Source organism: Aethalodelphis obliquidens, unplaced genomic scaffold (assembly GCF_003676395.1).
Source record: "Aethalodelphis obliquidens isolate GAN/ISIS:26980383/991018 unplaced genomic scaffold, ASM367639v1 scaffold4, whole genome shotgun sequence".
Classification (NCBI taxonomy): Eukaryota; Metazoa; Chordata; class Mammalia; order Artiodactyla; family Delphinidae; genus Aethalodelphis; species Aethalodelphis obliquidens.
The window spans coordinates 289,974-311,951 of record NW_020837948.1 but is presented as its reverse complement, the minus strand read 5'-3'; positions in this window follow the sequence as shown (position 1 = coordinate 311,951).

The window sequence follows — 21,978 nt, the reverse complement described above, 5'->3', positions numbered from 1 at the left end:
GTGTCTAGAGAATCTCTAGCCTCTACTCACTAGTTGCCAATAGCACCTTCTCCCCAAGTTATGACAATGAAAGATGTCTGTGTTCCTGGAGGGGGGCGGGGCATAATTCCTCCCCCCTAGCCCCACTGAGAACTATTGAGAAGCTGCCTTGCCTCAAGTTGGGTCTAACTTGAGAATTAGATGGTACAGACTGGCTAACTAAAGCAAAAACAACTTTGATGTTCCCTACATCAGGTACTGTGCCAGGCCCTAGGGATGCAGATGGAAAAAAAAAGTTCCTTAAAGTAAAAAAACAAATGGTAGTTACACAAGCTTCAAACAGGTGAATTGTGTAACAACTTTAGTTGCTTCTGTTCCTTGAAAAGTGGGCTCTGCTTGGGCTAACAAGGCTGCTACCATATGGCTTGTTGACATTTTCTGCCTTATCTAGCCCTTTGGACACCTTTATGTAGCATCTGAACCACTTGTGGGTCCCCCAAAGCACCATACTCTTTCCTTTGGACTTTTGTGCAAAATTCCCTTGCTGTTAGGCATCTCTTTTGCTGACTTTTCTTTTTTTTGGGGCGGGGGTGAGGGGCAGCGTGCTGCGCGGCTTGTGGGATCTTAGTTCCCTGACTAGGGATCAAACCTGAGCCCTCAGCAGTGAAAGCGGAGTCCTAACCACTGGACCACCAGGAATTCCCTGCCTAATTTTATTTCTGATGCTGAATCTTGCAAATGGAAACACTGAATGTGTCTTTATCGACTGGCTCAAAATTTCTCATACAATATTCGTTGGCCAGTTGCAGACATATTAGTTGGTGCTTTCCTTGGCAGGATTATGTGTTCTACAGGTCCTTGGGTAAGAATCTACCCTAGTCAACTGGGTCCTTTTGTTCCCCCTGTCAAGGCAGGCTAGAGAATGTAACAATGAGCTGAGTTCCTTCCGTGGTTCAGTGTTCATTCTTCAGGTAGCTAATTCAACTTGGCTTCAAGCGATTTCCCTCTTTGGTACCGGTGGAATCTGACTTCTGGTCATCTCTACTAAAAAGCAGTTCTGAAGTCCATTTTCTCTAAATTCTCTTGGGACTGGCAAGTGGTTTGAGTTTCCAAGGGGTCTGTCTAGGTCATGGATATTTGGAGGGGTTCAAGCTGGTGAATTTAAAAAAGCGGGGGGAGGAAGGAGATGGGATGGAAATTTAGGACCCCAGAGCAATCCTAGAGAACTCCAAACTCTGGAAGAGAAGCTTTATTGATGTTTGCGGTCTTTCTAAAAATCCAAGGAAATTTTGCATTCTGGTTGAGTCATATGCCTGTGACCGGCCTACATGAGTTCGTTTGGTGAGTGCTGAGATGCTGAACATGTTCTAGGCCCTGGTAGTATCTTCTGGGACAAGGCAACAAGGTCCCAAGTGTCATGGAATTTACATTCTGGTGGAATTGCCAGTTAAAGTATTTAGGGAACAAAAGATCTGTATGGCTTCAGATTTTGTGACTTCAGGCGTCCCAGGGCCTCTCACATCTCTCCCATAACCTCCAGAAATTTAAATGTGAAGTCTTTAATTCAGCAATTCTACTCATATAAGTATCCTAAAAACAGGCTTGCTTATGTGTACATATGCATACAAGGATGTTTATTGCAGCTATGTTTATAACAGTGAAACATTTAAAATAAAACCGGTACATTTATACTTGAGTATAATGCAGCCATTACAATATATATGAATTAGACCTAGTGTATGTACTGACAAGATCTCCAAGACATTCTGTTAAGTGTAACAGAACAATACCCAACAACCCAATCCCCAATAAGCCCACCCTTTACCCCTGCCAGTCAAAACTCTGTTGTGTGTACAGTTAAATACGTAGATTGAGGGAAAAAACTGGAGGAGTACACACTGAAATCATAGTCATGGTTAACTGGAGAAAAGTAGGAATTGTGGCTGTTTACAGTGTACATGAAAGGAATAGGGTGTTTTTGTGCAGTTTAGAATAATTTTTTAAAAATAGTAACAGAAGGAATGACACTATATGACACCTGGGAACTGTATAACACCTGGGAGAGGAGCTGTGGGGTTTAGCTGCAAAGTTCCAAGATAAGGCCTGAAGTAACAATTAGCAGCTTGTAAAGATTCCACTCTCCTGACTCAAGGCAATATGAAAGTTGTTTAGACCACAGAGTGAGCGGCCCTGTGTGGTTGTCGGGAGAGTGTAGAGGCTGGACCAGAAGTCCAGAGACTGGTGGACCTGGTGACTGCCGCGTGGTAGGAGGGAATAAGCCCGGAAGCAACTGCGGAAGAGCTCACTAAGAGGTAGGGGAGACCTGGGTCCTTCTCACTGTTGTGTGTCGGCAGATGGGCACTCTCAGAGTGTCTGGACTGGGGGTGGGGGAGCACGCTAAATGAGCCTGGATCGTATGTGCTTTGGTTGGTTTGTTGTGACGCACCTGTTTCTCAACAGCCAAGGGGATATAATCCAGAGTCCGAAGTCGGGCTGGCTATAGCTCAGCGGTTCCTTCGACTGCATTGTGATTCAACCACCCTTCCGAGAGTGGTTCGAGACCCGCGGGCGCTCACCAGCCCTTTTGCCCCTGTCCCAGCCTCTTCATTTTCCCATTAATCCCTTTTGCTATACCAGCTTTCTTCATTTTCCCAGTGATCCCGCTTCGAGAAAGCATTTTGAGACTCCTCCTCTGACGAGAGCACCAAAGCGACCACGTTTCCAGCAGGTGTTCAGCTCCCATTCGACTAGGAACCAGGGTTCGTTGGAGAAATGGCTGGTGCTAGGACTGGGGCAGGAAATACAGAGATGAGCCTAGAGCATCTTGGATTCACCTAGTAGTTCCAGGAAGTTAGGAAGTGCCAAAAAACAACCTACCCCCCACCCCCGCCAAAAAAAAAAAAAAGAAAATGAAAAACCCACTTACTTTTAAAATTACTTCTGACGTTAAGTAATGTTTGTGTTTTTGTTCCAATAATTATCAGTTATACTTGTATTTTTTCTAAGTCCTCAAATAACTTTTCCATAGGTGGGCTGTATTATTTCGTTTGTCAGCTCTATCTTGACTCCCTCCTATTACTTATATAAATATCAATTATTTTATTCCATTTTTCCCTTTCCTCCCTTCCAGTTTGAGTCATATTGTTTTTAGAAAACAATTTGCATACACTCTTTTCCCACCCTTGTCACCACCTTTATTTTACTTGCAGATCTACAACTCATTAGTATATTTAATACTCACCATCATGATGAGTATTAGTTGGATGAAACTCATTCTATAGTAGATTCCTCAAACGAGGCTCCTGAGTACAGTATTCTGAGTTCTTGCATATTTAATACTGATTTTTTATAGCCTTGGTACTTAAAGGACAGATTGGCTGGATATAAAATCTTGGTTCTCACTTCTTTTCTTTTCCTTCCTAAATGATTTGGTCGTTTTGCCTGAGGCCCAGAGGATTTTTTTCTTTCAAATCTAATTGATTTTCTAAGATACCTCACAGTTGACCATTCCATATCAATTTTCTTTGGTCCTTGGGAGACCCTTTCGATGTGTAGATTGAAGTTTTATTTCCAGGAAGTTTTCTTGAATATTAACATCGGTTTCATTATTTTGTTTTTCTTCTACAGGGACTGTAATATATACTGGATCTTCTAATTGCCTCTCTATCTAGCACTTTCTCTCTGATCCTTCTTACTGATTTCTTAATTTTATTTTTATTTTCTTGGCTGTTTTAATTCCTTCTGTCAAAACCAGTTATTATATTTTAAGTAAAATCTCTTCCCCTTGGACATCTTATAATTTAGTCTTTTTTTTTTCCTGAGATGATTTTTCTTTTTGATCAGTTTCTTTTGATTTTGACTAAGCCTTGTCTTATATCTTTTTGTTTTTGTCCATTTTTGTTCTGAGTTATTTTTCTGATTCACAGTATTTTTTCATATCACCAAATGACTGTTTAAGGTTATTTAAATCAGGTTGGAGTTTTCTTGTCTCATGGTTAGTTTTGAAAAAAAAATTATTCTCTTTTTTTGTTGTCTTTATATAATATTATACCTACTATTTTCTGTTCATTTTGAAATGTCTACTATCCAGTTTCAGCAATTGCAAATGAGGCAGGCAGTTGGGTGTTTTATCAGGTTTCTTAGTTTGAGAGCGCCCTCTTCTGTTGGTAGAATGTAGTGCATTTTTTCCAAATAGAAGGCACTTTTTTGCGAGTGGAGCCCAGGTTGATGTGTCTTCTGATTTTGTGACTCTCTTTCATTTCCCTGGTAGTCTTCATTTTCACTCCTTGTTTCCTTCTTTCTCTTCACCATCAAGCCCTCAAGGGATACCTGCCCTTCAAATCATCTCTTTCCTCTGGACAAGATGCCTTTCAAAGATTTCCATTTCCGGTCTCATTTTCAAGAATTTCTTTTAGAGTCCTCAATTCCTCTCATCCACCAGGTCTGAGACCTATTGTCAGCGTTTCTCCACTCAAGCTGGGACTCTTTTTCTGGTGGTGACTTTATCTGTCTTCCACCATTGGTAGGATTCTGCTGCTCTCTGATCTTCTTTACCATCTTGGCCTCTCTTCAGTAGCATGGCTTTGTAACTGGATCTGCTGATTTGGGTTGTATAGTTACCAGTTTATATATAAAATGAAGTTTATAATATTCTCTGCCTCCAAATTATGTTGCAGTCATAGGTGGTTTTATTGTTTGTTTGGGTTTTTTTTGCTGCACCAAATGGCTTACTGGATACCTTAGTTCCCCAACCAGGGATTGAACCCGGCCCCTGGCAGTGAAAGCACCGAGTTCTAACCACTGGACCGCCAGGGAATTCCCTAGCTTTCCTTTTTGTTCATTTGTTTGTTTTTAGGATGGGTGGAGAGATTCAAATTTAGGTCGCTGGCATTCTGCAGGAACCTGGAAGCCAGGTCATTTTTTCCTTAAACATTTTTTTCCTTCCAGTTTTATTGAGATACAGTGGACATAGAGCACTGTATAAGGTTAAGGTGTACAGCATAATGATTTGACCTATGTACATCATGAAATGATTACCACAATAAGTTTAGTGAACTTCTACATCTCATATATATACAAAAATAAAAGAAAACGGAAAATTTTTTTTCCTTGTGATGAGAACTATTAGGATTTACTCTCTGGGCAACTTTTATATATAACATAAAGCAGTATTAATTATATTTAACATGTTGTACATTACATCCCTAGTACTTTTTTGTCTTATAACTGGAAGTTTGTGCTTTTGACTACCTTCATCCAGTTCCCCTCACTCCACCCCTGCCTCTGGTAACTACAAACCTGACCTCTTTTTCTATGAGTTTTGTTTGCTTTTGAAGTATAATTGACCTACAACACTATTTTATTTCCTGGCGCACGACATAGTGATTCAACATTTCTGTACATTACAAAATGATCACCACCACCATAAGTCTAGTTACCATCTGTCATTATACAAAGATATTATATTATTATTGACTATATTCCCCACACTAAACATTTCATACCCGTGACTCATTCATTTTGTAACTAGAAGTTTGTACCTCTTAATCTCACTAACCTATTTCCCACATGCCCCTGCCCCACTCCCTTCTGGCAACCACCTGTTTGTTCTCTGTATCTATGACTCTGTTTCTGTTTTGCTGTGTTTGTTCATTTGTTTTGCTTTTTAGATTCCACTTATAAATGAAATCATAGGTATTTATCTTTCTCTGTCCGACTTGTTTCACTTAGCATAGTACCCTCTAAATCCATCCATATTGTCACAAATGGCAAGATTTCATTCTTTTTATGGCTTAGTAATATTCCTTTGCATACATATATATATATATATATATATATATATATATATATATAGCCACATCTTTTTGTCCATCTATCAATGGGCTCATAGGTTGCTTCCATATCTTGGCTATTGTAAATAATGCTGCAGTGAACATAGGGGTGCATATATCTTTTTGAATTGGTAGGGTTTTTTTATTTTTGATAAATACCCAGGAATGGAATTGCTGGGTCATATGGTAGTTCTGTTTTTAATTTTTTGAGGAACCTCCATACTGTTTTCCATAGTGGCTGCACCAGTTTACATTCCAACCAGTAGTGCCCCAAAGTTCCCTTTTCTCCATATCCTCACCAGTATTTGTTTCCTGTTTTTTTTATATAATAGCTATTGTAACAGATATGAGGTGATATCTCATTATGGCTTTAATTTGCATTTCCCTGATGATTAGTGATGTTAAGCATGTTTTCATGTACATGTTGGCCATTTGTATATCTTCTGTGGAAAAATGTCTATTCAAGGTATCTGCCCATTTTTAATTTTTTTATTTTAATGAGTTGTATGAGCCACTTACCTATTTTGGATATTCACTCCTTATCAGATGTATGGTTTCCAAATATTTTCTCCCATTCTGTAGGCTGCCGTTTCATTTTGTTGATTGTTTTTCTTGCTGTGCAGAAGCTTTTTAGTTTGATGTAGTCTCACTTGTTGATTTTTGCTCTTGTTTGTGCTTTTGGTGTGATATCCAAAAAATCATTGCCAAGATCTATGTCAAGGAGTTTTTACCCTATGTTTTCTTCTCAGAGTTTAATGGTTTCATTGCTTACATTTAATCTCTTGGTCTACTTTGAGTTAATATATGTGAAAAGTGTAACAAAGGCGTCTAATTTCATTTTTTTTGCATGTGAATGTCCAGTTTTCCCAGCACCATTTATTGAAGATACTATCCTTTCCCCATTGAGTATTCGTCATTCCTTGTCAAAAATTAGCTGACCATGTAAGTGTGGGTATACTTCTGGGTTCTTAATTCTGTTCCATTGTTCTGTATGTTAGTTTTTTTGTTTGTTTGTTTGTTTGTTTTGCGGTACGCGCCTCTCACTGCTGTGGCCTCTCCCGTTGCGGAGCACAGGCTCCGGACGCGCAGGCTCAGCTGCCATGGCTCACGGGCCCAGCCGCTCCGCGGCATGTGGGATCTTCCTGGACCAGGGCACGAACCCGTGTCCCCTGCATCGGCAGGCGGACTCTCAACCACTGCGCCACCAGGGAAGCCCAATATATTGAATTTTTTCAGAAATTTTTTGCATCTATTGAGATGATCACATTGTCTTTCATTCATTTTATATGGAGTATCACATTTATTGATTTGCATATGACAAACCATCTTTTCATCCCGGGGTGCATCCCACTTGACTTTTTTTTTTTTTTTTTTTTTTTGGTCATGCCTCTTGGCTTGTGGGATCGTACTTAGTTCCCTAACCAGAGATTGAACCCACACCCTCAGCAGTGAAACCACAGGGTTCTAACCACTGGACGGCCAGGGAATTCCCCCACTTGATCCTTTTAATGTGCTGTTGAATTCAATTTGTTAGTACTTTATTGAGGATTTGTGCATCTGTATTCATCCGGGATATTGGTCTGTAGTTTTTTTTTTTTTTAACATCTTTATTGGAGTATAATTGCTTTACAACGGTGTGTTAGTTTCTGCTGTATAACACAGTGAATCAGCTATGCATATACGTATATCCCCATTTCTCCTCCCTCTTGCATCTCCCTCCCACCCTCCCTATCCCAACCCTGTAGGTGGACACAAAGCACCGAGCTGATCTCCCTGTGCTGTGCGGCTGCTTCCCACTAGCTATCTATTTTACATTTGGTAGTGCATATATGTCGATGCCACTTTCTCACTTTGTCCCACCTTACCCTTCCCCCTCCCCGTGTCCTCAAGTCCATTCTCTACATCTGCATCTTTATTCCTGTCCTGCCCCTAGGTTCTTCACAACTTTTTTTTTTTTTAGATTCCATATATATGTGTTAGCATACGGTATTTTTTTTCTCTTTCTGACTTACTTCACTCTGTATGACAGACTCTAGGTCCCTCCACCTCACTACAAATAACTCAATTTCATTTCTTTTTATGGCTGAGTAATATTCCATTGTATATATATGCCACATCTTCTTTATCCATTCATTTGTCGATGGACACTTAGGTTGCTTCCATGTCTTGACTATTGTAAATAGTGCTGCAATGAACATTGTGGTACATGACTCTTTTTGAATTATGGTTTTCTCAGTGTATATGCCCAGTAGTGGGATTGCTGGGTCCTATGGTAGTTCTATTTTTAGTTTTTTAGGGAACCTCCATACCGTTCTCCATAGTGGCTGTATCAATTTACATTTCCACCAACAGTGCAAGAGGGTTCCCTTTTCTCCACACCCTCTCTAGCACTTATGGTTTGTAGATTTTCTGATGATGGCCATTCTGACTGGTGTGAGGTGGTACCTCATTGTAGTTTTGATTTGCATTTCTCTAAAGATTAGTGATGTTGAGTATTCTTTCATGTGTTTGTTGCCAATCTGTATGTCTTCTTTGGAGAAATGTCTATTTAGGACTTCTGCCCATTTTTGTATTGGGTTGTTTGTTTTTCTGATATTGAGCTGCATGAGCTGCTTGTATATTTTGGAGATTAATCCTTTGTCAATTGCTTCGTTTGCAAGTATTTTCTCTCATTCTGAGGGTTGTCTTTTCGTCTTGTGTATAGTTTCCTTTGCTGTGCCAAAGCCTTTACGTTTCATTAGGTCCCATTTGTTTATTTTTGTTTTTATTTCCATTTCTCTAGAAGGTGGGTCAAAAAGGATCTTGCTGTGATTTATGTCATAGAGTGTTCTGCCTATGTTTTCCTCTAAGAGTTTTATAGTGTCTGGCCTTATATTTAGGTCTTTAATCCATTTTGAGTTTATTTTTGTGTATGGTGTTAAGGAGTGTTCTAATTTCATTCTTTTACATGTAGCTGTCCAGTTTTCCCAGCACCACTTATTGAAGAGGCTGTCTTTCCTCCATTGTATACTCCTGCCACCTTTACCAAAGATAAGGTGACCATATGTGCATGGATTTATCTCTGGGCTTTCTATCCTGTTCCATTGATCTATATTTCTGTTTTTGTGCCAGTACCATACTGTCTTGATTACTGTAGCTTTGTAGTATAGTCTGAGGTCAGGGAGCCTGATTCCTCCAGCTCCATTTTTCTTTCTCAGGATTCCTTTGGCTATTCGGGGTCTTTTGTGTTTCCATACAAATTGTGAAATTTTTTGTTCTAGTTCTGTGAAAGATGCCATTGGTAGTTTGATAAGGATTGCATTGAATCTGTATATTGCTTTGGGTAGTATAGTCATTTTCACAGTGTTGATTCTTCCAATCCAAGAACATGGTATATCTCTCTATCTGTTTGTATCATCTTTAATTTCTTTCATCAGTGTCTTATAGTTCTCTGCATACAGGTCTTTTGTCTCCTTGGTTAGGTTTATTCCTATGTATTTTATTCTTATTGTTTCAGTGGTAAATGGGAGTGTTTCCTTAATTTCTCTTTCAGATTTTTCATCATTAGTGTATAGGAATGCCAGAGATTTCTGTGCATTAATTTTGTATCCTGCTACTCTACCAAATTAATTGATTAGCTCTAGTAGTTTTCTGGTAGCATCTTTAGGATTCTCTATGTATAGTATCATGTCATCTGCAAACAGTGACAGCTTTACTTCTTTTCTGATTTGGATTCCTTTTATTTCTTTTTCTTCTGTGATTGCAGTGGCTAAAACTTCCAAAACTATGTTGAATAATAATGGTGAGACTGGGCAACCTTGTCTTGTTGCTGATCTTAGAGGAAATGGTTTCAGTTTTTCATCATTGAGAATGATGTTGGCTGTGGGTTTGTCATATATGGCCTTTATTATGTTGAGGTAGGTTCCCTCTATGCCTACTTTCTGGAGAGTTTTTATCATAAATAGGTCTTGAATTTTGTCAAAAGCTTTTTCTGAATCTATTGAGATGGTCATATGGTTTTTATCCTTCAGTTTGTTAATATGGTGTATCACATTGATTTGCGTATATTGAAGAATCTTTGCATCCCTGGGATAAACCCCACTTGATCATGGTGTATGATCCTTTTAACGTGCCGATGGATTCTGTTTGCTAGTATTTTGTTGAGGTTTTTTGCATCTATGTTCATCGGAGATATTGGCCTGTAGTTTTCTTTTTTTGTGACGTTTTTGTCTGGTTTTGGTATCAGGGTGGTGGTGGCCTCGTAGAATGAGTTTGAGAGTGTTCCTCTCTCTGCTATATTTTGGAAGAGTTTGAGAAGGATAGGTGTTAGCTCTTCTCTAAATGTTTGATAAAATTCGCCTGTGAAGCCATCCGGTCCTGGGCTGTTGTTTGTTGGAAGATTTTTTTTTTTTCGTGGTACGTGGGCCTCTCACTGTTGTGGCGTCTCCCGTTGCGGAGCACAGGCTCCGGACGCGTAGGCTTAGTGGCCATGGCTCACGGGCCCAGCCACTCCATGGCATGTGGGATCTTCCTGGACCGGGGAACGAACCCGTGTCCCCTGTATTGGCAGGCAGACTCTCAACCACTGTGCCAACAGGGAAGCCCTAAATGCTGAGTACCTCTTTTTTTTTTTTTTTTTTCTGCCGTACGCGGGCCTCTCACTGTTGTGGCCTTTCCCGTTGCGGAGCACAGGCTCTGGACGCGCAAGCTCAGCGGCCATGCCTCACGGGCCCAGCCGCTCCGCAGCATGTGGGATCCTCCCGGACCGGGGCACGAACCCGCATCCTCTGCATCGGCAGGTGGACTCTTAAACACTGCGCCACCAGGGAAGCCTGTTGGAAGATTTTTAATCACAGTCTCAATTTCAGTGCTTGTGATTGGTTTGTTTATATTTCCTATTTCTTCCTGGTTCAGTCTCGGAGGTTTTGCTTTTCTAAGAATTTGTCCATTTCTTCCAGGTTGTCCATTTTATCAGCATATAGTTGCTTGTAGTAATCTCTCATGGTCCTTTGTATTTCTACAGTGTCAGTTGTTACTTCTCCTTTTTCATTTCTAATTCTATTTTTTGAGTCTTCTCCCTTTTTATCTTGATGAGTCTGGCTAATGGTTTATCAATTTTGTTTATCTTCCCAAAGATCCCAGCTTTTAGTTTTATTGATCTTTGCTGTTACTTCCTTCATTTCTTTTTCATTTATTTCAGATCTCATCTTTATGATTTACTTCCTTCTGCTAACTTTGGGTCATTTTTGTTCTTCTTTCTCTAATTGCTTTAGGTGTAAGTTTAGGTTGTTTATTTGAGATTTTTCTTGTTTCTTGAGGTAGGATTGGATTGCTATAAAATTCCTTCTTAGAACTGCTTTTATGCGTTCCATTGGTTTTGGGTCATCTTGTTTTCATTGTCATTTGTTTCTAGGTATTTTTTGATTTCCTCTTTGATTTCTTCAATGATCTCTTGGTTATTTAGTAGCATATTGTTTAGCCTCCATGTGTTTGTATTTTTTTACAGTTTTTTTTCCTGTAATTGATGTCTAGTCTGATAGCATTGTGGTTGGAAAAGATACTTGATATGATTTCAGTTTCCTTAAATTTGCCAAGTCTTGATTTGTGACCCAATATATGGTCTCTCCTGGAGAATGTTCCATGAGAACTTGAAAGTGTATTCTGTGGTTTTGGATGGAATGTCCTATAAATATCAATTAAGTCCATCTTCTTTAAAGTGTCATTTAAAGCTTGTGTTTCCTTATTTATTTTCATTTTGGATGATCTGTCCATTGGTGAATGTGGGGTGTTGAAGTCCCCTACTATTATTGTGTTACTGTCGATTTGTCCCTTACTATTATTGTGTTACTGTCGATTTCCCCTTTTATGACTGTTAGCATTTGCCTTATGTATTGAGGTGCTCCTCTGTTGGGTGCATAAATATTTACAATTGTTATATCTTCTTCTTAGGTTGATCCCTTGATCATTATGTAGTGTCCTTCTTTGTCTCTTGTAATAGTTTTTATTTTAAAGTCTATTTTATTTGATATGAGAATTGCTACTCTAGCTTTCTTTTGATTTCCATTTGCATGGAATATCTTTTTCCATCCCCTCACTTTCAGTCTGTATGTGTCCCTAGGTCTGAAGTGTGTCTCTTGTAGACAGCATATGTACGGGTCTTTGTTTTTGTATCCATTCAGCCAGTCTGTGTCTTTTGGTTGGAGCATTTAATCCATTTACATTTAAGGTAATTATCGATATGTAGGTTTGTAGTACCATTTTCTTAATTGTTTTGGGTTTCTTTTTGTGGGTCTTTTCCTTCTCTGTGTTTCCTGCCTAGAGAAATTCCTTTAGCATTTGTTGTAAAGCTGGTTTAGTGGTGTTGAATTCTCTTAACTTTTGCTTGTCTGTAAAGGTTTTAATTTTTCCATCGAATCTGAATGAGATCCTTGCTGGGTAGAGTAATCTTGGTTGTAGATTTTTCCCTTTCATCACTTTTAATATGTCCTGCCACTGCCTTCTGGCTTGCAGACTTTCTAATGAAAAATCAGCTGTTAACCTTATGGGGATTCCCTTCCATGTTATTTGTTGCTTTTCCCTTGCTGCTTTTAATATTTTTTCTTTGTATTTAATTTTTGATAGTTTGATTAATATGTGTCTCGGTGTGTTTCTCTTTGGGTTTATCTTGTATGGTACTCTGTGTGCTTCCTGTGCTTGATTTACTATTTCCTTTCCCATGTTAGGGAAGGTTTTGATTGTAATCTCTTCAAATATTTTCTCAGACACTTTCTTTTTCTCTTCTTCTTCTAGGACCCCTATAATTCAAATGTTGGTGCATTTAATGTTGTCCCAGAGGTCTCTGAGACTGTCCTCAATGCTTTTTATTCTTTTTTCTTTATTCTGCTCAGTCTGAAAGCTGAGGCTTCAGTTTCCCTTCTCTGCCACATATTTCCAATGATGGTGTCTGCATTCAGGACCAAGTAGACAGATGACAGAATGATTTGTAAAAAGCAACAGAGATTTGATCCATGTTCTTGGGATCACAGATCCTTTCATTGCAGAGAAGTTTTCCCCTTCCTCAGAGTTTTGACACCTGTGGATGAAGCAAGAAAGAGGGGGAAAAGAAAAAAAAAGAATTCCCCTACTGTCTCTGAGGTGTGGTCCTCTTAATTCTGGTTCCAAGACTAGAAAGAGAAAGATTCTAATGGAACTCTTTGTCTACAGCTGGTGTGCACTTCTGAGTTTCAGGCTGCCTTTGAGTCCAGGCTGGGCAGTATCAGAGGAGGAAAATGACAAACACTATTGATTCAGTGGAACTTCAGAGTTTTGGTATTTTCACAAATCTGCCTGCTACTATTAACTTTTCAGAAATCTAAGGTAGCTACTCCATGCATTTTATATAGCATTTATAGTTTCATTTGGTGGGAGGATGCATCTGTACAAGGTGGAATGTGATTACGTCACCTTCCCTGGAACCAGAATTTCCTTCTAGTTTTTATGCAATAGCTTCCATCAGAATCTGTCTTTTTAAAAAATATGATTTCTAAAAACTGGACAAATCAAATTATGTTGAAAAAAATTTTGTGCAATCAAGACCGCACTGAAAGTATCATATTTGAAATCAGATTTAATTTTATTAGGTTTGACAATACTATCATCAGGAAACATGATTTGGGGACTTCCCTGGTTGTCCATTGGTTAAGAGTCCACCTTCCAATGCAGGGGACGTGGGTTAAATCCCTGGTTGGGGAACTAAGACCCCACATGCTGCGGGGCAACTAAGCCCGCACATCACAACTACTGAGCTCTCATGCTGCAACTACAGAGCCCACGTGCTCTGGAGCCCACATGCCACAACTAGAGAGAAGCCTGTGTGCTGCAAGGAAGAGCCCGTGCACCCACAATGAAACATCCCGTGTGCAGCAACTAAGACTCAATGCAGCCAAAAATAAATAGATATTAAAAGAAAAAAAAAAGAAACATGAGTTGTATTTCATATGTGGAATTAGTGCCTAAGAAGCTCATCTAAGAATCTGGTCTGAGGTCTATTCATTTGGGCCTATGGATCCTAACCTCACAAAGAATAAGGAATGTTACTTACTGGCAGGCTGGGAATTTAGCAAATTTTGGAAATCTAGAGGAAAGGAGAATTTACTCACATTTACTGGTGCTAAAGACAGAACTTGATTGAGATAAACATCTTGGTTTTGGTTTTCTAGCATTGGAATAGATGAGCAAGCAAGAGTAATAACAGCATCTCTGAAAGATAGAGGCTATTGGAAATGCAATCTTAGATTCCTTACGTAATGTCCAAACAGCAGTTAATTCTGTGGACCTAGTAGTTGCTCAGCGCTGTATGGCTCTGAATTTATTGACCATACAAAAAGACTTAATGTGTGTTAGTAAATACCCTTTGCTTTATCTATGCATATGGTCAAGCCATCATCACAACAAAACCTGCAATTGAACCACCTTTTAATGATGAACAGTATTTTAGAATTATTCATAATCACATGGAGGAATTAAGAAAAATATCCAAAACATGATAACAAAGCAAAAAGATAACCTTTAAAAATAATTTTTGAGCACTTTCTATAAGGTTCCCTATTTTTTTTTGTTTTGTTTTACTTTTTAAATTTTTATTTATTTATTTATTTATTGCGGTACACGGGCCTCTCACTGCTGTGGCCTCTCCCGTTGCGGAGCACAGGCTCCGGATGCGCAGGCTCAGCGGCCGTGGCTCATGGGCCCAGCCGCTCCACGACATGTGGGATCCTACCGGACCGGGGCACGAACCTGCGCCCCCTGCATCAGCAGGCGGACTCTCAACCACTGCGCCACCAGGGAAGCCCTGTTTTATTTTTTAATTAATTAACATTTATTTTGGCTGCTCTGGGTCTTAGTTGTGGCATGCGAGATCTTCGTTGTGGCATGGGGGATCTTTTTTTTTTTAGCTGCAGAATGTGGGATCTTCTAGTTGCGGCATGCAGACTTCTTGTTGTGCCATGCGGACTTCTTTTTTTTTTTTTTAATCTTTTGGCCACACCACATGGCATGTGGGATCTTAGTTACTTGACCAGGGATCGAACCTACATCCTCTGCATTGCAGGTGCGGAGCCTTAACCACTGGACCACCAAGGAAGTCCCGATGCAGACTTCTTAGTTGCAGACTGCGGACTCCTAGTTACGGCATGCATGCGGAATCTGGTTCCCCGACCAGGGATCGAACCCAGGCCCCGTGGCTTTGGGAACATGGAGTCTTACTCACTGGACCATCAGAAAAGTCGCTAAGGTTTCCTATTTTGTATAGGGATGTTTGCACAGTTGATTAGGGCTCAGAATTTTTTCAGTTCTGCAAAACCAATTATTATATGATGATTTATTATCTGTCAAGCAGAGCAATTAATCACCAAAGTTTTTTTGGTCTTCGTGGACATTAACCAGTTTGGAATTTTTTTTAAAAAATTATTTTATTTATTTATTTATTTTTGGCTGTGTTGGGTCTTCGTTGCTGTGCGCGGGCTTTCTCTAGTTGCGGCGAGCGGGGGCTACTCTTCATTGCGGTGCGCGGGCTTCTCATTGTAGTGGCTTCTCTCATTGTGGAGCACGGGCTCTAGGCGCGCAGGCTTCAGTAGTTGCGGCACGTTGGCTCAGTAGTTGTGGCTCACGAGCTCTAGAGCACAGGCTCAGTAGTTGTGGCACACGAGCTTAGTTGCTCTGCGGCATGTGGGATCTTCCCGGACCAGGGCTCGAACCCGTGTCCCCTGCATTGGCAGGCGAATTTTCAACCACTGCGCCACCAGGGAAGCCCAACCAGTTGGAATTTAACTTAGAAATCTTATTTTAGCGCTCTTCCCATCCCCTGATTATAAAATTCACACTTATCATATTATCTTTGGCTGGGTTTGTCATGTTATGGGTTCCATTATCAATGAGTTAAATAAAACTGACCAGCTTACTATCAGTTTGTATAAGAATTATGTTTTTAACATTTTGAGAATCATTATTTGACAAAATGCAGAAATTAACATCCTTATACTTGTATCCCTGTACGTACCTGTATAAGAATTTCTTTTATATATAATGCTGGAATAAAGCTGATGGCTCATAGAATATTTTATTCAATTTGATTAAGTAGCTCCAGCTGATCTTTTTTTTTTTTTTAATAAATTTATTTATTTATTTATTTTTGGCTGCATTGGGTCCTCATTGCTGCACACGGGCTTTTCTCTAGTTGGGGCGAGCAGGGGCTACTCCTCGTTGTGGTGCGCGGGCTTCTCACTGCAGTGGCTTTTGTTGTTACAGAGCATGGGCTCCAGGCGCACAGGCTTCAGTAGTTGTGGCAGGCGGGCTCAGTAGTTGTGGCTTGCGGCCTCTAGAGCACAGGCTCAGTAGTTGTGGCGCATGGGCTTAGTTGCCCTAGAGCATGTGGGATCTTCCCGGACCAGGACTCGAACCCATGTCCCCTGCATTGGCAGAAGGTCTCCCAACCACTGCGCCACCAGGGAAGCCCTCCAGCTGATCTTTATCAGAATGGCTACATCAGACTCTCAACAGCAATTCCTGATGTTTCCTTTATCTCCACATTCTTTCTCATGTTGATAATTACTAGATTTCATCTTTATGCCATTCTGATAGATGTAAAATGTTCTATCATTTTATATAAATTTTCATATCTGTGATTATTAATATTAATAAAGAGGATTACATGGGAAGATTGTATTTTATTTTACATATTTTCTTTGGATTTTTTTTTGTTTTGGTCAGTTGTCTGTATCACCACTGCCATTCCTGTCTCTTCGTTGTTGCTTTCTTTTATTTTTTCAGATATTAGTTGCTTGTTTTTTCAGACATTGCAACTATATTCTCCTTAACTGTTGTCTGTTAACTTTGCCATGGTTTCTTCACTGGACAAAATTCTTCATTATTGTGTGTTCTAGGACTCGGTCCTTAGTTTTATTTTCTACTTTATCTATACTTATTCCTTTGGCAATATCATTTAGACTCATGATTTTTTAAATTTTAATTTATTTTTTATTGGAGTTGATTTACAATGCTGTGTTAATTTCTGCTGTACAGCAAAGTGATTCAATTATATGTATATATACATTCTTTAAGAAATTTATTTATTTATTTTTGGCTGCGCTGGGTCTTCATTGCTGTGTGCAAGCTTTCTCTATTTGCGGCCAGCAGGGGGGCTACTCTTCGTTGCAGTACACGGGCTTCTCATTGCGGTGGTTTCTCTTGTTGTGGAGCACGGGCTGTAGGTGCATAGGCTTCAGTAGTTGTGGCATGTGGGCTCAGTAGTTGTGGCTCATGGGCTCTAGAGCGCAGCCTCAGTAGTTGTGGCACATGGGCTTAGTTACTCCCTGGCATGTGAAATCTTCCTGCACCAAGGATTGAACCCATGTCCCCTGCATTGGCAGGTGGATTCTTAAGCACTCTGCCACCAGGGAAGTCCCTACATTCCTTTTTTTTTTTAAAAATAAATTTATTTATTTATTTATTATTTATTTATTTTTTTGCTGTGTTGGGTCTTTGTTGCGGTGTGAGGGCTTCTCATTGTGGTGGTTTCTCTTATTGTGGAGCACAGGCTCTAGGCACACGGGTTTCAGTAGTTGTGGCACGTGGGCTCAGTAGTTGTGGCTCATGGGCTCTAGATCACAGACTCAGTAGTTGTGGCACATGGACTTAGCTGCTCCGCGGCATGTGCGATCTTCCTGGGCCAGGGCTCAAACCCGTGTCCCCTGCACTGGCAGGTGGATTCTTAACCACTGCACCACTAGGGAAGTCCCCTACATTCTTTTCTTATATTTTTTTCCACTACAGTGTATCACAGGATATTGAATATAGTTCCCTGTGCTATACAGTAGGACCTTGTTGTTTAATCCATTCTACATATAATAGTTTGTAACTGCTAACCCCAAGCTCTCAATCCATCCCTCCCCGACGCCCCCTCCTCCTTGGATACCACAAGTCTGTTCTCTATGTCTGTGAGTCTGTTTCTGTTTCAAAGATAGGTTCATTTGTGTTATATTTTAGATTCTACATATAAGTGACATCATATGGTATTTGTCTTTCTGACTTACTTCACTTAGTAGGATAATCTCTAGGGCCAACCATGTTGCTACAAATGGCATTATTTCATTCTTTATTTATGGCTGAGTAGTATTCCATTGTATATATGTACCATATCTTCTTTATCTGTTCATCTGTCGATGGACATTTAGGTTGTTTCCGTGTCTTTTTTTTTTTTTTAATAAATTTATTTATTTATTTATTTTTGCTGTGTTGGGTCTTTGTTTCTGTGCGAGGGCTTTCTCTAGTTGCGGAGAGCGGGGTCCACTCTTCATCGCAGTGCGCGGGCCTCTCACTATCGCGGCCTCTCTTGTTGCGGAGCACAGGCTCCAGACGCGCTGGCTCAGTAGTTGTGGCACACGGGCCTAGTTGCTCCGCGGCATGTGGGATCTTCCTGGACCAGGGCTCGAACCCGTGTCCCCTGCCTTGGCAGGCAGATTCTCAACCACTGCGCCACCAGGGAAGTCCTCCGTGTCTTGACTATGGTGAATAGTGCTGCTATGAACATAGAGGTGCGTGTATCTTTTTGAATTATAGCTTTGTCTGGATATGTGTGTAAGAGTGGGATTGGTGGATAATATGGTAACTCTGTTTTGTTTTTTAAGGAACCTCCATACTGTTCTCCACAGTGGCTATACCAACTTACATTCCCACCAACAATATAGGAGGGTTCCCTTTTGTCCACACCCTCTCCAGCATTTGTTATTTGTAGACCTTTTTTGAAAAATATTTATTTGGCTGCATTGGGTCTTAGTTGTGGCACACAGGCTCTTTGTTGCAGTGCGCCGGCTCCAGAGTGCGCGGGCTGAGTTGTTGCCTCACGCAGTCTCTCTAGTTGTGGTGTGTGGGCTGTAGAGCATGTGAGCTTAGTTGCCCTGTGGCATGTGGGATCTTAATTCACTGACCAGTCCCCCACATTGGAAAGCAGATTCTTAACCACTGGACCACCAGGGAAGTCCCTTGTAGATCTTTTAATGATGGCCATTCTGACAGGTGTGAAGTGATATCTCATTGTAGTTTTTATTTGCATTTCCCTAATAATTAGCGATGTTGAGCATCTTTTCTTGTGCCTGTTGGCTATCTATATATGTTCTTTGGAGAAGTGTCTATTTAGGTCTTCTGGCCATTTTTCTATTAGGTTGTTTATCTTTTGTTTTTGTTGAGCTGTATGAGCTGTTTGTATATTTTAGAAATTAAGCCCTTGTTGGTTGCATCATTTGCAAATATTTTCTCCCAGTCTGTAGGTTGTCTTTTCACTTGTTTATGGTTTCCTTTGCTGTACAAAAGCTTGTAAGTTTGATTAGTTCCCATTTGTTTATTTTTGCTTTTATTTCTATTGCCTTGGGAGACTGATCTAAGAAAACACTGGTATGATTTATTTCAGAGAATGTTTTGCCTATGTTCTCTTCTAGGAGTTTTATGGTATCATGTTTTACATTTAATTCTTTAAGCCATTTTGAGTTTATTTTTATGTATAGTGTGAGGGTGTGTTCTAACTTCATTGATTTACATGAGACTGTCCCACTTTCCCAACATCACTTGCTGAAGAGACAGACCGTCTTTTCTCCACTGTATATTCTTTCCTACTTTGTCAAAGATTAATTGTCCATAGAGGTGTGAGTTTATTCTTGGGCTCTCTATTCTGTTCCATTGATCCATATGTCTGTTTTTGTGCCAATACCATGCTGTTTTGATTACTGTAGCTTTGTAATATTGTCTGAAGTCTGGGAGGGTTGTTCTCCTCCTGCCTTGTTCTTTTTCTTCAGGATTGCTTAGGCAATTCCAGGTCTTTTATGGTTCCATATAATATTTAGGATTATTTGTTCTAGTACTGTGAAAAATGTCATGGATAACTTGATAGGGATCGCATTAAATCTGTAGATTGTTTGGGAAGTATGGCCATTTTACCAATTTTAATTCTTCCAATCCAAGAGCATAGGATATCTTTCCATTTCTTTGAATCATCTTCAGTTTCCTTTATTAATGTTTTATACTTCTCAGTATATAAGTCTTTCACCTCCTTGGTGAGGTCTGTTCCTAAGGGGTTTTTTGTTTCTTTGTTTGTTTTTTGGATGCAATTTTAAAAGAGATTTTTTTTTACATTTCCTTTTGATATTTCATTGTTTGTGTAAAGAAATGCAACCAATTTCTGTATGTTAACCTTGTATCCTGCTACTTTGCTGAATTCATGTATCAGTTCTAATAGTTTTTGTGTGGAGTCTTTTTTTTTATTTCTTATTTTTTATAAATTTATTTATTTATTTATCTTTGGCTGTGTTGGGTCTTCGTTGTTGTGCATGGTCTTCTCATTGTGGTAGCTTCTCTTGTTGCAGTGTACGAGCTCTAGGCACACGGGCTACAGTAGTTGTGGCACACAGGCTCAGAAGTTGTGGCTCATTGGCTGTAGAGCGCAGGCTCAGTAGTTGTGGTGCATGGGCTTCGTTGCTCCACAGCATGTGGGATCTTCCCAGACCAGGGCTTGAACCTGTGTCCCCTGCACTGGCAGGCAGATTCTTAACCACTATGCCACCAGGGAAGTCCCTGTGTGGAGTCTTTAGGGCTTTCTATATATAGTATTATGTCATCTGCATATAATGACAATTTTACCCCTTCCCTTCCAATTTGAATACCTTTTATTTCTTTTTCTTGTCTGATTGCTGTGGCTAGGACTTCCAATATTAAGTTGAATAGATGTGGTGAGAATGGGAATCCTTGTCTTGTTCTAGATTTTTGTGGAAGGGCTTTTGGCTTTTCACCATTGAGTATTATGTTGGCTATAGGTTTGTCTTAAATAGCTTTTGCTATGTTGAGATATGTTCCCTCTATACCCACTTTGGTAAGAGTTTTTATCATGAATGGATGTTGAATTTTATCAAATGCTTTTTTTGCATGTATTGAAATGATCATTTGTCTTTTCTTTCGTTGATGTAGTGTATCACATTGATTTGCATATGTTGTACTATCCTTGTGACCCTGGGATGAATCCAACTTGGTCATGGTGTATGATCTTTTTTATGTGTTGTTGGCTTTGGTTTGCTAATATTTTGTTGAGAATTTTAACATCTATATTCATCAAAGATATTGGCCTGTAATTTTCTTTTTTGGTAGTGTCTTTGTCTGGTTTTGGTATCCAGGTGATGTTGGCGTCACAGAACATCTTTGCGAGTGTTCTCTCCACTTCAGTCTTTTGGAAGAGTTTGAGAAGGATTGGTATAAGTTATTCTTTGTATGTTTGGTAGAATTAGTCTGTAAAGCCATATGGTCCTGGACTTTTGTTTGTAGGGAGTTTTTAAATTACAGATTCCGTTTCACTTCTAATGATCAGTTTGTTCAAATTATCTATTCCTTCTTGATTCATTTTTGGTGGGCTGCATATTTCTAGGAACTTGTCCATTTCTTCTAGGTTGTTGAATTTGTTGGTATATAATTCTTCATAGTATTCTCTTATGATTTTTTTTGTATTTCTGTGATATTGGTTGTTATTTCCTTTTCATTTCTTATTTTGTTTATTTGGGTCCTCTCTCTTTTCTTCTTGGTGAGCCTGGCCAGAGGTTTGTCAACTTTGTTTACCCTTTCAAAGAACCACCTCTTGGTTTTACTGATTTTTTCTATTGTTTTTTACTTTCTATTTTATTTATTTCCTCTCTGATCATTACTATTTTTTTTTCCTTATGCTGACTTTAGGCTTTGTTTGTTCTTCTTTTTCTAATTCTTTTAAGAAGTGAATTTTCCAACTAACATTTTCAGACCATGGTTGTCCACAGGTAACTTACTTCTTTTAAGAAGTAAGAAGTAAGTTTTGGAGATTTTTCTTGTTTTTTGAGGAAGGCCTGTATCACTATGAACTTTCCTCTAAGAACTGCTTTTGCTGCATCCCATAGATTTTGTATGATTGTGTTTTTATTGTTATTTGTCTCGAGGTATTTTTAAAATTTATTCTTTGATTTCATCATCAACATGTTGGCTTATTAGTAGCATGTTGTTTAGTCTCCATGTAATCTTTTTTTCTCACTTCTTTTTCTGTGGTTGATTTCTAGTTTATGTTGTTGTCTATTTCCCTGGAAATGACTGATAGACATCCATAACTTAATATATTTGGATTACACACTTGATTTTTCTCCCACAAATCTGG